The sequence below is a fragment of the Podarcis melisellensis genome (assembly GCF_964234715.1).
Source record: "Podarcis melisellensis genome assembly, chromosome: 14".
In the NCBI taxonomy this organism is placed as follows: domain Eukaryota; kingdom Metazoa; phylum Chordata; class Lepidosauria; order Squamata; family Lacertidae; genus Podarcis; species Podarcis melisellensis.
In genome coordinates, this window is record NC_138546.1 from 50,704,779 (window position 1) to 50,718,757 (window position 13,979).

General features: G+C 41.8%; 1 protein-coding gene across 10 annotated transcripts in view; it reads right to left on the minus strand.

The window, feature by feature from the left end:
- Positions 1-13,979, minus strand: part of TJP1 (tight junction protein 1) — a 360,820-nt gene that overhangs the window by 77,140 nt on the left and 269,701 nt on the right. The gene's annotated exons all lie outside the window — the stretch shown is intronic.

Consider the following 13,979-nt stretch of genomic DNA (forward strand, 5'->3'; position numbering starts at 1 on the left):
ATTGTATTAAGATCCCATACAGTATTTCAATTGGGTTGAGGTCTGGACTTTGACTGGGCCATGACAACACCTTGATTCTGTTCTTTGGGGTCCTTGTCCTGTTGTTGTTAAGAAAAACTGGGGTTTTGGCCAAACTTCAGCTGTTGGGCAGGTGGCCACACATTTGACTGTAGAATACTTTGGTATACACAGGAGTTCACGGGCGACTCAATGATTGCAAGGTTCCCAGGTCCTGTGGCTCCACTACCATGCTTGACACTTGGTATGAAATGCTTGTTCTGATATGCTGTGTTTGGTTTTCACCAAACATGGCACTGTGTATTATGGCCAAATATCTCCACTTTGGTATCATCTGCCTAAAGACATCGTTCCAGAAATCTTGTGGTTTGTTCAGATGCAACTTTGCAAACCTAAGCCATGCTGCCATATTCTTTTTAGAGAGAAGAGGCTTTCTCCTGAAAACCCTTCCAAACAAGCCATACTTCTTCAGTCTTTTTCTAATTGTACTGTCATTATCTTTAACATTTAACATGCTAACTGAGGCCTGAGGAGTCTGAGATGTAACTCTTGGGTTTTTCTTTTGGTGTTTTTTGCAGTTTCTCTGAGTATTGCACAGTGTGACCTTGGGGTGAATTTGCTGGGGTGTCCACTCCTGAGAAGATTGGCAACTGTCTTGAATGTTTTCCACTTTTGAATAATCTTTCTCACTGTAGAATGATGGGCATAAAATTGGTTGGAGGTGACCTTAGAACCCTTCCCTGTTTCATGGGCAGCAGCACTTCCTTCTCTAAGAGCACTGTGTCATCTTTCCTCTTTGGCATTGAGTTAAAACACATCTGAATGCTACAGACCAGCATACTGCTAAAACCTTTGACTTTTATAGAGGTGGGCACACTTGCTGATGATCCATCATCATCAAACCTTTTATTGGCATTACATACAAACATCCATAGCAAATCAGTACAAAATTACCACCTTCCCAGTGACACAAAACATTTGTCAAATGAAAGAGGCAAGGCAGTCTGTAGGTCTCCAGGGAGATCAGATGTCTGCAATGTGTTTCGACGACAAAAAACCAGATAAAGATATTTAGCCACTACCTTGGTGATCTCCTGATTATTCCCCAATAATAGAAAATGTATGACCTCTAACTCTAGTTTCCATTTGGAACTGTGGGCAGAGATCAACATATAGTTTACATTTCAGAACCATATGTGTAAGAGTTTCCACCTGATGGTCTTCACATGGGCAAATTCTTCTCCTTCCACCATTCCCAAGAACCTTCTCCATAGGAGGTTTGAAGGATTTGAATTATAATGCCCTTCTTTCTTGAGGATTAAGCAAAAATTCAAGATAATTGTGGTTAATTTCATGTGCCCAAGAAAGTTGAAAGTTGAGAGGGGAGCATGTTTTCTCTGCTGCTGCGGTTAGTTCCTGGCGTTCAATGTCCCACAACCTAGTTTTTATTGTAGCCTTGGCAGATGGTGGGGACATTGATCGCAAAAATTCCACTGACAGCCCAAGTTGCTGTACCGTTGTAGCCCTGGGGAAAGAAAGGGATCTAGCAAAACTTCACTAGGGAGAGGATCTCTATCTGTTGTGAGGCAGATGTTTAACCAGCATGTGAGAAATCTCGGCCAGGCTATGATCTCTACCTTGTGTTGACCTCCCTCTAGACACAAGGCTGGATAGGGTACACAACGTGGGACAGCAAAAATCCTAAAATGGAAAGCTGCCTGCACTTGTTCTACCAGCTGGGTAAACCCTGGCAGCCAGACTGGAATTCCGTAGAGCAACTGAGCTATATCTTTGGCGTTGAAGACCTTGAGGGCAGAGGGGATATGTGAATTACCTCTTGTTATAAAGAAACGCATTGTGGCCTGCATAGACATCTTACTGGCTCACTGCCTTTGCACGGTGCGAGGACCATAGAAGCCTATGATGGAATGTGATTCCCAGGTAGCTGAATTCGAATACCTGCTGGATGGGTTTCCCACCAAATACCCAGCTATAGCTTTTGCGTGAATTCCAAAAAACATTATTTTGCTTTTATCAAAGTTCATGCACAATTTCGTTCTGGACAGATAGTCAATACAGGAATTTAACAAACGTTTTAGGCGAATTCTTGTCTGTGAAAGCAAAATCATATCTGCGTATAGAAGGATGGGAATGCTTGATGCATTGAGTTTTGGGCTGTGGGCATCCACCTGTTTTAGTAAAGAAGTGAGGTCGTTAAGAAAAAGATTAAAAAGAGAGGGAGCGAGTAAACAGCCCTGCTTTACACCTCTGTTTATAATGACAGGATCTGTCATTACATTCCCTGGTGTTGTTCTTATGCGACAGGTGTTCTTTGTGTAAAGCTTTTTGATCAAGTAAAGTAGGTTCTAGGCCCATTGTCTCCAATTTGGACCATAACAGCCCCCTGTCGACAGTGTCAAAAGCAGCCTTGATATCAAGGAAGGCACATAAAGACATTCTTTATGAAGCCACGTGTACTTAACGGTTAAATGAGATAACACCAAACAGTTGCATAAAGCAGATTTCCCTGGCCTGAACCCTGCCTGCTCTGGACCTATGGTAAAATTCCCAGAGCCTTCCCAATCAGTTAGCCCATCAAGCCACGTCAGAGCCCTGGTGGTGGTCAGCTTGGTGAGTCACAGACCAGCCAGATTAATTACTGGATCCTGGGATCTACATTCCCAAAAACAGAAGTCTGGAAGAACAGAGGTATCCAAGATCTCCCATGCTTTTGCATACACCTCCCACCCTTGGCCCAGGCGGGCATTAAAGTCTCCAGTCAAGATAATAGGTAGGTCAGGGCAGATGAAGTCCGGATTCTCGAGCACGTGTGCAATAAATTCCCATTGTAGGTTCTTGGCTGTGACAGTAGGAGTGGGAGGAATATACACATTGATCAGTAACAGTTCCTGGCACACTAGCTCTATCTTTGTTACCAGTACAGTGGTACCTTGGGTTAAATACTTAATTCGTTCTGGAGGTCCGTTCTTAACCTGAAACTGTTCTTAACCCGAAGCACCACTTTAGCTAATGGGGCCTCCTGCTGCTGCTGCGCCGCCAGAGCACAATTTCTGTCCTCATCCTGAAGCAAAGTTCTTAACCTGAGGTACAATTTCTGGGTTAGTGAAGTCTGTAACCTGAAGCGTATGTAACACGAGGTACCACTGTAATTTACAGCTAGCATTTGTTGACAGGATGTGTTCACTTTTTATATGGGGAGCCACCAGGGTTAACAATCCACCCGAAGGCCTACCTTTCTTGTGGCTTTTGGTTGCCGGAACTGAAAAGGCATTAAAACCTGCAAGTTCAATGTGACATAATGAACAGGTTTCTTGTAAACAAACTATATCATATGCCCTTATTAACTTTGTAAAGTCAGGGAGACACAGCTTAGAAGACCACCTTGCCACATTCCACAATAACAACTTCAAAGAGGAATGTTGCACCAGGTTCCCAACCATGGCATAAGGTCAATCTAGGTGCATGTCGGAAGGCTGGCTATCACTTGGAGCCCCAGATGGTTCCTGATGTATTTCCTCCACTACCTCTGGGGCTTCGGTTGTCAGTCCGTTGACCCTGGTGTCATCACTTCTTGAACTTGCAACTGTCATCTCCTTGATCGTACTCGAGTTAGTGATTTGATGGGTGAGTTTATTCAAACTTGGAACGATGTTAGAATTATAGGTCCCTGTAGTTTCTCCTAGAGACAGTGTTATCTGAATTGCTGAGATCATTGGGGGGGGGGGCTTCGTCGAAGACAATTAGATCTATCTCTGACTTTCTGTGTGTCACGTTATCCTTGGGAGGAGCGTCATTTGTCATTGGCTGAACAGATTCCAGCCGGGGTAAAGAGTGGTGAAATTCAGGATCTGCCAGAGTTCTAATGGAGTGTCCTATCTTTGACTTATCTAGATTGGGCTGGGGTTCTTTATGTGTTTGGCCTATTTGCTCTGAGGTTTTCCTCTCCAAGGGAGTATTACGGCTGGGATCACCATGCATATCCATCTTTGACAGCCCTTCCGAATGAATTGCAGCCCTATGAAAAAAGCCCTTCGGCAGAGAGAGCGTTGGTTTCTTGGGGTCAGTCCGGCTATGCGGCAAGTTTGGCAGTAGTTGTTTTCGTTCCGTGTCTTTAAAAACGCACCTCAAATCAATATTATAGTCCTGTAAGAGGGCCCTATATTTCAGGAGCTTTTCAGGAGTAGCTGAGTCGGAAAATGTCAGCATGAGTAGTGTGCTGGGGGTCCGTTATGTCCTGATATGTAAAACCACAGAATTCAAAAAGGGTGCACTTTCTTTTCCCCATCACTGCATGTTGTCCTTCACTTTCACATGACTGTAAGGCAGCCACGTGGAATGGTTTCCAGCCTGAGGGCTGCATTCTCTTCTGGGCAGCCTTCCAGGGGTCACATGCCAGCAGTGGCCAAACAAGGGGAGAACGTAGGTGGAGCAAGGAAACACAAATTTTACCTTTTGCACAGCAGGCTGGTTAGCAGGCAGGCAAGCAGCACTATCAAGAGTTCAAGGAATATTCCATCCAGGCAAAAGCACTCAAGGAGAGTTGGTGGGGCCTGGGGAAAGATCTGAGGAGAGCCAGATACAGATGCCTGGAGGGCCACATTTGGCCCACACACCCAAGGTTCCCACTGTTGCCCTTGGTGAATCCAGAAGCCGAAATGACTCCCAAGCAGATGCCCAGGGGCCTTTGCAACATATTGGCATCAAGCAATCAACAAGTTGTCTAGAAAACAGAACACCTGATTCCCAGTCAAGACTAGTGCTGACGTGCACAGACTCCCAACAGGCTTACAGAGACTCCCTTGGCTTGCAAAGGGTCCCCTTCCTCATCTGAAATTAGGCTTGAAACAGCATTCAGTTGTAGCCACTATAATAGTTTGTAGCGTGTGCTTGGTTGTGGCTTGTGTGTGGTGCTCACAACTGTTTCTCTGGTTTGCAAATGTGCCCACAGACCAGAAAAGGTCCCTGCTGAAGCAGATAGTGCTGAGTTAGACGGACAAATAAGATGGTCTAAGGCAGCTTCCAAGATAAAAACCAACCGGGACCAGCAAACTTCATTTCATCAAAATATTTCTACCACTGCTGTCTTCTACCATTGCTGCTCTCAGGAAACTTAAGTGTTCCAAGAAACACTATTCAAAAGGCATCACCACTCTCTAGTGTGAAATGTTTGAGATGCAACCCCAAGTTGCACACTGAATCCCACTGCTTAAGAGTTGGTTTTGGACTCTCCCAACATTTTCAAGATGTGCACATTTGAGAGGTATCTCAGGCACAACGTTTCTTCCCTGTCTTTGCTTACAGCCATTGATGTTTATGTTCTTTTTCTCATGATGATTTGTATTTATGTTACTTGATTGTCAATTCCACAGTCAAGTTATATATTTTTAGGGCAGCTGTGTATAAACTTCACAAGGATTTGTGGCTACAAATGACAGGGTTAGTAACTTTGCCTGTATAATTTTGGCCACACCATTCATTTTCTTATTTAAGTTCATAAAGTACAGACGTTTCAGATTTCTAAACCTTAACCTGTAAGCCATGTCATACCCTCAATCTTCCTTTGTTCTGTATACTTCATACATTTTTAGATGTGACAAGCATTCTGCAAAGGCTCCAGGATGTTTCCTGCATGATAAGCAGCCAAGTCTAAATCTCCCCCCCCCCTTTTTTAAAAGATCAGAATGAGAGAGGGGGTTATCCTCTGGGATATTCTGAAGCAGTCATCCAAAAGGGGTACAACATTTGTTGCCAGATGACTTATGTAATTTGAGTATGAAGCAGAGCATTAAAGCAGCAAGCAATTGGTGTGACATCACACAAAATGAAAAAGCAAAATTTACCCAGCCAGTAATATATTTAACTTTCACCACTACAAACATAATTCCTTTGACAAGAAAATGTACGTGGGCAATCGTCTGCTCCCTCGCCTTTAAAAAAAAAAAAAAAGGAGAGAGAAACTAACATGAATAGCTATTTACAATATTTTTACCACAGGGGTTCCACATCTGAAAATTAAAAAAAACTGTCATGAGCATTACAAAACACCCTTTTCGTAAGAGATACTCAGAATTCTATTGCCAAAAAAGCAGACAAAATACCCACAACTTTCTTAAAACAAATAAAATACACCCCCCCCCAAAAAAAAACAGAAAGCCCACGCCAAAAAAAGGAATCCCACCCAAACAGATTAAAAAAACAACTGAGCGGGGAGTGGGCCTTGGCAGGAGGATGTCTGAGGCCACTGCAGTGCCCAAGGGACCATGTGGGAAGCCACAGGCTGCCACCTTAAACACATTTATTATGGAGGAAGCTCAGCAGAGCACATGTTACTTCTGTGCAAACTTATATGACATGGCACTGTGAAACACCCTATATAACTTAAAGTAACAGCACCCACCTAGAAGACTATTGTTCAGTAGTTGAGCACATATCTGGAAATGCCAGGGACTGAACCTGAGATGTCCTACATCTATACGCTTCTGTCTGAGACGCTGGAGAGAAGGACTAGGACACAGGACCAAACTAGGTGGACCAACAGTGTAACTCTGTAACTTTGTGCCAGTGTAATTTTATATGTTAATATGTATACATTTATGCTATAATGAAAGTTGCCAGTCTCCGAATCTCTGCGAATCCACCACCACCCTTACCACTTAACACCTTTAAGGAAGGATACTTGAGGGTTTGTGTTGAGATTGATTGGTGCAGATAAGGGTTTCTGTAGTTCTTCACCCCTGTGCCTGAATGTCACACCTAGAGACAAACTGTTTTGCCTGGGATGACCCAAGATAGAACTGTATTTTAATTCCAGAAAGAACCCCACTGCCCTGGAAACAGAGGCTACTTACTCTAAACTGAGAAGCACCTGATTCTACTCCCTGTGGAGTATAAGGCACCTTAGTCTGTGAATACCAAAAGATCCACGTATTCAAGTTTTATCCTATGTCCCTAAGTTTTGCCTGGTGCCCCTTGCTCTCTCCTGCTAGCCCACCATGACATGTTATCTAATCTGGATGAGATGGGCTATTCTAGCTTTCCCCAACCTGGAACCTCTCAAATACAGATGGACTACAATTCCTACCAGCCCCAGCTAGCATAGTTGGGGATGGTAGCAGTTAAATTCCAAAACAGTGGGGAACATCAGGCTGGGGAAGACTGGGCTAGTCTATGGGAAACTGTCTTGTGGGATACCATCAGCAGGTTGGGGCCACAAGACCTTCTGATGCCTCAAGATACACAATCTCAACTTCTGTAAGGTGCTCAGTTCCTTTAGCTGCTGCTACACCAAGGTGACGGGGGGAGGGGGGAGCTCCTTGCAAAATTGCTCTTCACCTTTCCTCCACCTTAGCTGGCAACCAGTCAAAAAGCATTTCCAGAACTGGAAATGTGACTAAAACATGAGAGAAAGGACACCTTGCCTACGCAAGCTGCGTTCATATGAATCACAGAGGTTACTCCAATGAAGGAAGAGGTGGGGAACAGAGAAACCTTGGGAGGGGCAGAGAGGACCCCACCCAATAGGCTAACATTCCCATTAACAGTTGAAAATTGGAATGGCAGGACTTCACTTAAAGAGGAATCGATACTGCTGTGCTCTCACTTGACAACTTATTTCCCAAATCAGTAAGATTATCGGTAGGTAGACCTTAGGCTTGGAGGCAGAGGCAGATCCAAAATGATGGTTTATCTACTCCACTCTGTAAACCATATGACAGCATAACTAGCACATACAAGTTCTTGCATACCAGAAATGATCTCTCATTCCTTCCACAAAAATATCCTCCTTGTCGCTCACCCTGCAACCCCACTTCTTTCATTTTAGCAGTCTTATTTGGGAGGGGCTGCTATTGTTATTCAGTGGTACCTTGCCTCTCAAACTTCATCTGTTCCAGAAGTCCGTTCCAAAACCAAGGCGCGCTTTCCCATAGAAAATAATGCAAAATAGATTAATCTTTTCCAGACTTTAAAAACAACCCCTAAAACAGCAATTTAACAAGAATCTTACTATCTAACGAGACCATTGATCCATAAAATGAAAGCAATAAACAATCTACTGCAGTCACAACCAATCAATCAGTGGCTGAACTGGGTTCCACACAGTCACAAACAAAAAAGAGCCGCAAAAACAAAAACTCTAAATAAATAGCAAAAACAGACAGACCCCTGCATAACACTCAAAACGGAAGTATGACACTCAAAACAGAGCACGTTCAGCTTCTGAAAAAATTTCGCAAACAGGAATACTTACTTCAAGGTTTGCAGTGTTTGGGTTCCAAGTTGTTTGAGTACCAAGGCGTTTGAGAACCAAGGTACCACTGCAGTTAAAAACTGGGAGTCAAAAACGCCTTGCTTTTGGCTAGCAGACTACTAGACCAGTTAAAATCAATTTGTAGAGAAGCTACAAACTGAGGGCATTTTTTAAAAAACAATAAAAATAATAACATTTTGAAATGTTTTGAAAACTACTTCAAGGTTTTGATGCCCTACAAAACTGGAAGCGCCCCTATCCTCATGAAACCCACAAGCATTCCAAAACATTAACCCACCCCTGCTTACAGCTGATAGAATTTTCCACTATCAGAGTATCATAAAACCTAGCAAACAGAGCAGAAGTCATGAAAGTCTTGTAAGTTTCTTCCGCACTCTTGACATTTTAAATGCCAGAAACAAGAGGCTTTAGAGCAGGTGGTTCCCCTTTCTTTTCTGAATGAAACTTAACACATTTGTAATACCTTACTAATATTTTTAAAGTAACACCACCCCGGCATCAAGCTTAGTCACCTGGCAGTACCAGCCACAAGGTTCTGTACACATCCCGGGGGGGGGGGGATAATTCATCACTTTAAGATGGGCAAGTATTACCTTAGGCACCCAGGGGCACATTCTGGATTAAGATTTCAGCAAGTTGCTCCTCACCCCTTTGGAACGCTCATCCCACTAAGCTGGAAGGTTATCAGACCATAAATAATACAGGCTGCTACACTGCTCTTGACTGAAATGCATACGTTGCTTTTTGATAGTACACATTTTACGAAGTTAGGCAGTATGTTTTGAAATTCAGTTCACAAATAAAGGGTTTAAAAAGCTTTAAAGAAAACTGTGTGGGCTAACAATTAGAAATCTAAGTTTTCTACACTCAGAAAGAAATGTACACCAAGACCCACTGCTTGCTGCGACTGTGCGTGCGCGGGTCGCTATTTGCCACTTCTGCGCATGCGTGAGCAGCGAAACCCGGGAGTAACACGTTCCGTTACTTCAGGGTCACCGCAGAGCACAACCCAAAAGCGCTCAACCTGAAGCAACTTCAACCCGAGGTATGACTGTATATCCAATTGAAACATATGCTGGAAAAGCAGTTTGGCTCTGACGCTATAGAAGCATTGGAAACACCCATGCTGTTACAAGATTTAATCTCTGCAAAAAAAAACACAAAAAATCATACACTTGCACTATATAAAACTTTACTTAACAGGAAGAAATACGGTTTAGAATATGAAAGACAAAAATTGAGTAAAGAGGTAGGAGTACAGATAACAAATGATGAATGGGAGACAAGTATCAAATCAATAGAAAAAGCCTGTATGGATTTAAGACTTATTCAACAGAAAATAGTATTTAGAATCCACTGGACTCCAGCAAGATTATATCAGAAGGAAATAACAAGTGTAGATAATTGCTGGAGATGTGGGAGTAAAAATGCAAACTTAATACATATGTTGATTAACTGACCGATGATCAGACCATTCTGGAGCGAGGTGAGGATATTTATAGTAAAAGTAATAAAAATAAATTGTTATTTAGGGGAACTGAATTTAATTCTAAATTATATTCCGGAAACTTGGAAGATCTCAAGGGGTCAAAAAAAGTGGTTGTATTGCACTATATTAGAAGCAACAAAACTTGTTTTGATGAATTGAAAGTGTCTCAAAAAGATTCCACTGAGCATATGGATTGATAATATGGACAGATTAGCTACATATGAAAGGATTGCTTGTTGATGCAAAATAAGAATGGATAAATACAAAGAAATTTGGAACGAATATCTAAGTGACAAGGCAGATAACAGTGGGAAATGGGGGGGGGAGTGGTGATAAACAAGGAGTAGGCATAGGGATATTACTGTATCTAAATTTGTGTTGTCAATTTGTGTTATTATTGTTGCTATGGTTGTTTGTTGTACATGTCTTTTTAGTTTGATGTTTGTACTGATAGGAAAAAGTGAATAAAAAAAATAATGAATGGACTAAAATTAGATTCCATGTTATATTGGGAATTGTATCAATAAAAAACCTCCATAAACACCTGTTGGGGTTGAAAGTAGTTCAGAATTTGATGAAAATTCACCACCACAGGCTTTAGCATTTAGTTCATTGGAGGAAAGTGGTGACATGAAAGCCCTCCTCACTTTTACGCATCTGCTCCCGTGATCTGCACATAAAATTAATCATTTTGTTGATATGTGCAGTGAATCAAGGGTCAGGGAGGAAATGGTTCCACTCCTCCAGCCTCACATCAAGTTTTGACAGAGGAGCAAAGTGTGCAATGGAGGCAAGAAAGCTCTGAGTAGAGGGGAGGTGGAGGAGGGGGTGTGATACAAGCCCCTTTTTCCTCATGGATGAGGGGACATGGCAGCACCTTTCTGCCCTTAGATGTGACCACCATTATGGAATGTTCTGACAGCATCCACTTTGTGTTATGCCATGCCCCCATGGCATCCATTTTGTGACAGTCAACACACTGAATCTGTCTACTAACCCAAAAATGTTGGCAATCCTGCATTAAAAGAAACTAGAGCAACATGCCACAGTAACTTATAACATATCAATTTTCCACAGTGAGACAGACCACTCTGCCCCCAAAGCATCTATTCCAGCTGAAAGTGAGTCTCCAGGGTCTCATGCAGGGATATTGTCCAGCCTTCCAGGGTGGATAAAAAATCAATGGTTTTTTAAAAGATTTTTAAAAATTGATTTTTTTTTATTTAAATTGGATTTTTTTATTTGAACAGATTTTTAAAAATAAAATGCTTTTGGCGGAAAAATCTTTCTAAAGATAGTTTTCTATTTAAGTTACATTATATTCCAAAGGCTATTCATCAGGAAATAAGGATTTGTTTTTAATTATGTAGCATATGCAATGTTTAATTTTTTTGATAAATGAATTCCATTAATCCATTCACAATGTCATGCTCTTCCAGAGGTTTCTGTAAGATTATTTGGGGCAGTTTTTCTAATGAGAATATATTATCACAGGTTCTTGTTTTCAAAAAGTTTTCAAAAGTGTGAATTTTTGTCTGAAGAGATAACATGCCTTTTCTTCAAAGGAAAAATGTTATAAAATAAACATACAGGGCTGAGGAAAAAACCTTAATCCCATTGTTCCTTTGCAAATTTATATACACAGAATCAACCCCGTACCTCTTAAACGATAAGTTCCAAGAGGTTCAATGAACAGATTGTTTGGAGTGGAATAGATCTGCACAAGTAGCTAAGTGTGAAGCAGTAAAAATGAAAGTGCAACCTTGTGAGCAGAATGCTCCACAAGTCTTGGGATCTCAGACTTGAGGCAAGTGCTGAAGGCTCTTCAGGGCTGGCAACCTCTTCCCAATCCCATTGGGTTCCAACAACTGCACTAACACTTAACTGTGCAGAATAGGCACCTGAATGTAGACGCAAATCCATTGGGGTGGTGGAAGAAATAGTAACAGTGATCTGTAAGCCCTTGGCAAGATCTTGAAGTGCTTGCAGGTCAACTAATAAGAGTTCACTGGTTCCAGGCTCTTCTTCCCAGGGCTCGCCGGGCATTGTCCAAGCAATAAAGTCTCTAACCAAATCAGTTAACAAACAAAAGTGGTGACATGAAATATATATATGCTAGAATGTTTTTGGTTTAGTTGAATAAATTGTCTAAATTGTTATTAAGGAATTGTTATTAAGGAAACAATTATTTATTTTTCTCCTTACAATAAAGTACAGCAGAAATGTTGTCCAAATATAAACAGGTAACTTATTAAACCTCACAATAATTTCATAATTATCTGTCTATGTACAGTATTTCTAATAATATATCCAAATCAGTAATCTTTGATATAACTGTAAAAACTACTCTGATAATTTATTATTCCAGAAATGAAACCTTCATCTGGTTGTAAATATTAAGATTATACCAGCAAGAATGAGTCTTTCTGTAAAAAAAATGATTTAAATCATTAAATAGATTTGATTTAAATCAAATCCACCCTGCAGTCTTCCTACAAAGGTACCTGTGGTTACAACCTTAATTTGTTCCAGAGGTCCGTTCTTAACCTGAAACTGTTCTTAACCTGAAGCACCACTTTAGCTAATGGGGCCTCCCACCGCCGCCCCGCCACCGCTGCACGATTTCTGTTCTCATCCTGGGTCAAAGTTCTTAACCCAAGGTACTACTTCCAGGTTAGCGGAGTCTGAGGTGTTTGTAATCTGAGGCACCACTGTACTAGAAATTTTATATTTCCAGAAATTTTAAAGCCATGGGGAAAGCCTGTTTTCTCCCAGTGAAAAGTGGAAATTTATGGGGAAACTGAAACATACAACTCCCTCATCAAACCTGAAATTATGTTACTGCTCTCAACACCACAACGCCTTGCTTATAACTTAGTACAATTTATATTCTATCAATTAATGAAATTTGCAGAAGAATAATCCCCCAACTCAGATAGGCCAATCTGCTTAAAGGCCTTTTCTTCATGTGCTTCCTCCACAAGAGGCTTGGAGTGTGGCAACAAGAGAATGGGCCTTTTCTGCAGTGGCTCCCCACTTCTGCAAGGTTTTCTCCAGGGAGAATCACCTGGCGCTTTCATTACGTATCTAGCTGCCAGGCAACAACATTCCTCTTCTCCCAGGTCTTTGTTGAATTAGCCAACCTAAGGCCTTTTAAATTGGGGAGGGGGGTTGTTTTTGTTTGTTACTATGTCGTGCATTTTCTGTTATTATATTGTAAATTGCCCTGTACTCCTTGGATGAAGAGCAGTATATAAAATAAAATTAATTAATTAAAATCTCCCACTGGCGACCAAGTGACGATGCGTGTTTGCCAGGATGGTGCCTGACATCTCCACCATCTAGAGGTGCATGCTTGGGGATCCTTGGATATTAACTGTTTTCACACACTAACAACACATCCTGTAGAATTCTATCCATGATATTTTATCTGCACAATCAGAACAAATTTCAAGAACCAAAAAACCATATTGAAAAATACAACTTTCAAGTTGTCTGGCCCCAAAATGGCAACTAGGCCTTCCATTTTGCAACTATAACCCTGGTTTAAGGAGCCATTTGGCACCTAGCTTGTATATCTGAGATTCTAACACTGGACTGGAGCCTGAAAAGAATAAATGCCTTATGTTCTGTAGCAAAGTGTCTGAGAACACTTGAGGGCAGAAACAAAGGAGGTTAACCACATGGGAGGGGCCAGGCCAAAAAGACAACAGAGGCAGGATACTTGCTTATAGTAGTGTCAAACTAGATCAAATGCCATGGGAAGGAATAAAGCAGCAGCAGCAGCAACAAAACAACAACAACAACAATTTATTTATATCCCACCCATCTGGCTGGGTTTCCCAAGCTACTCTGGGCGGCTTCCAACAGAACACTAAAATACAATAACCTATTAAACATTAAAAGCTTCCCTAAACAGGGCTGCCTTCAGATGTCTTCTAACAGTTTGGTAGTTATTTTTCTCTTTGACATCTGTTTGGAGGGCGTTCCACAGGGCGGGTGGCACTACCAAAAGGCCCTCTGCCTGGTTCCCTGTAACTTGGCTTCTCGTAGCAAGAGAACCGCCAGAAGGCCCTTGGCGCTGGACCTCAGCGTCCAGGCAGAACAATGGAGGTGGAGACGCTCCTTCAGGTATACTGGACCGAGGCCGTTTAGGGCTTTCAAGGTCAACATCAACACTTT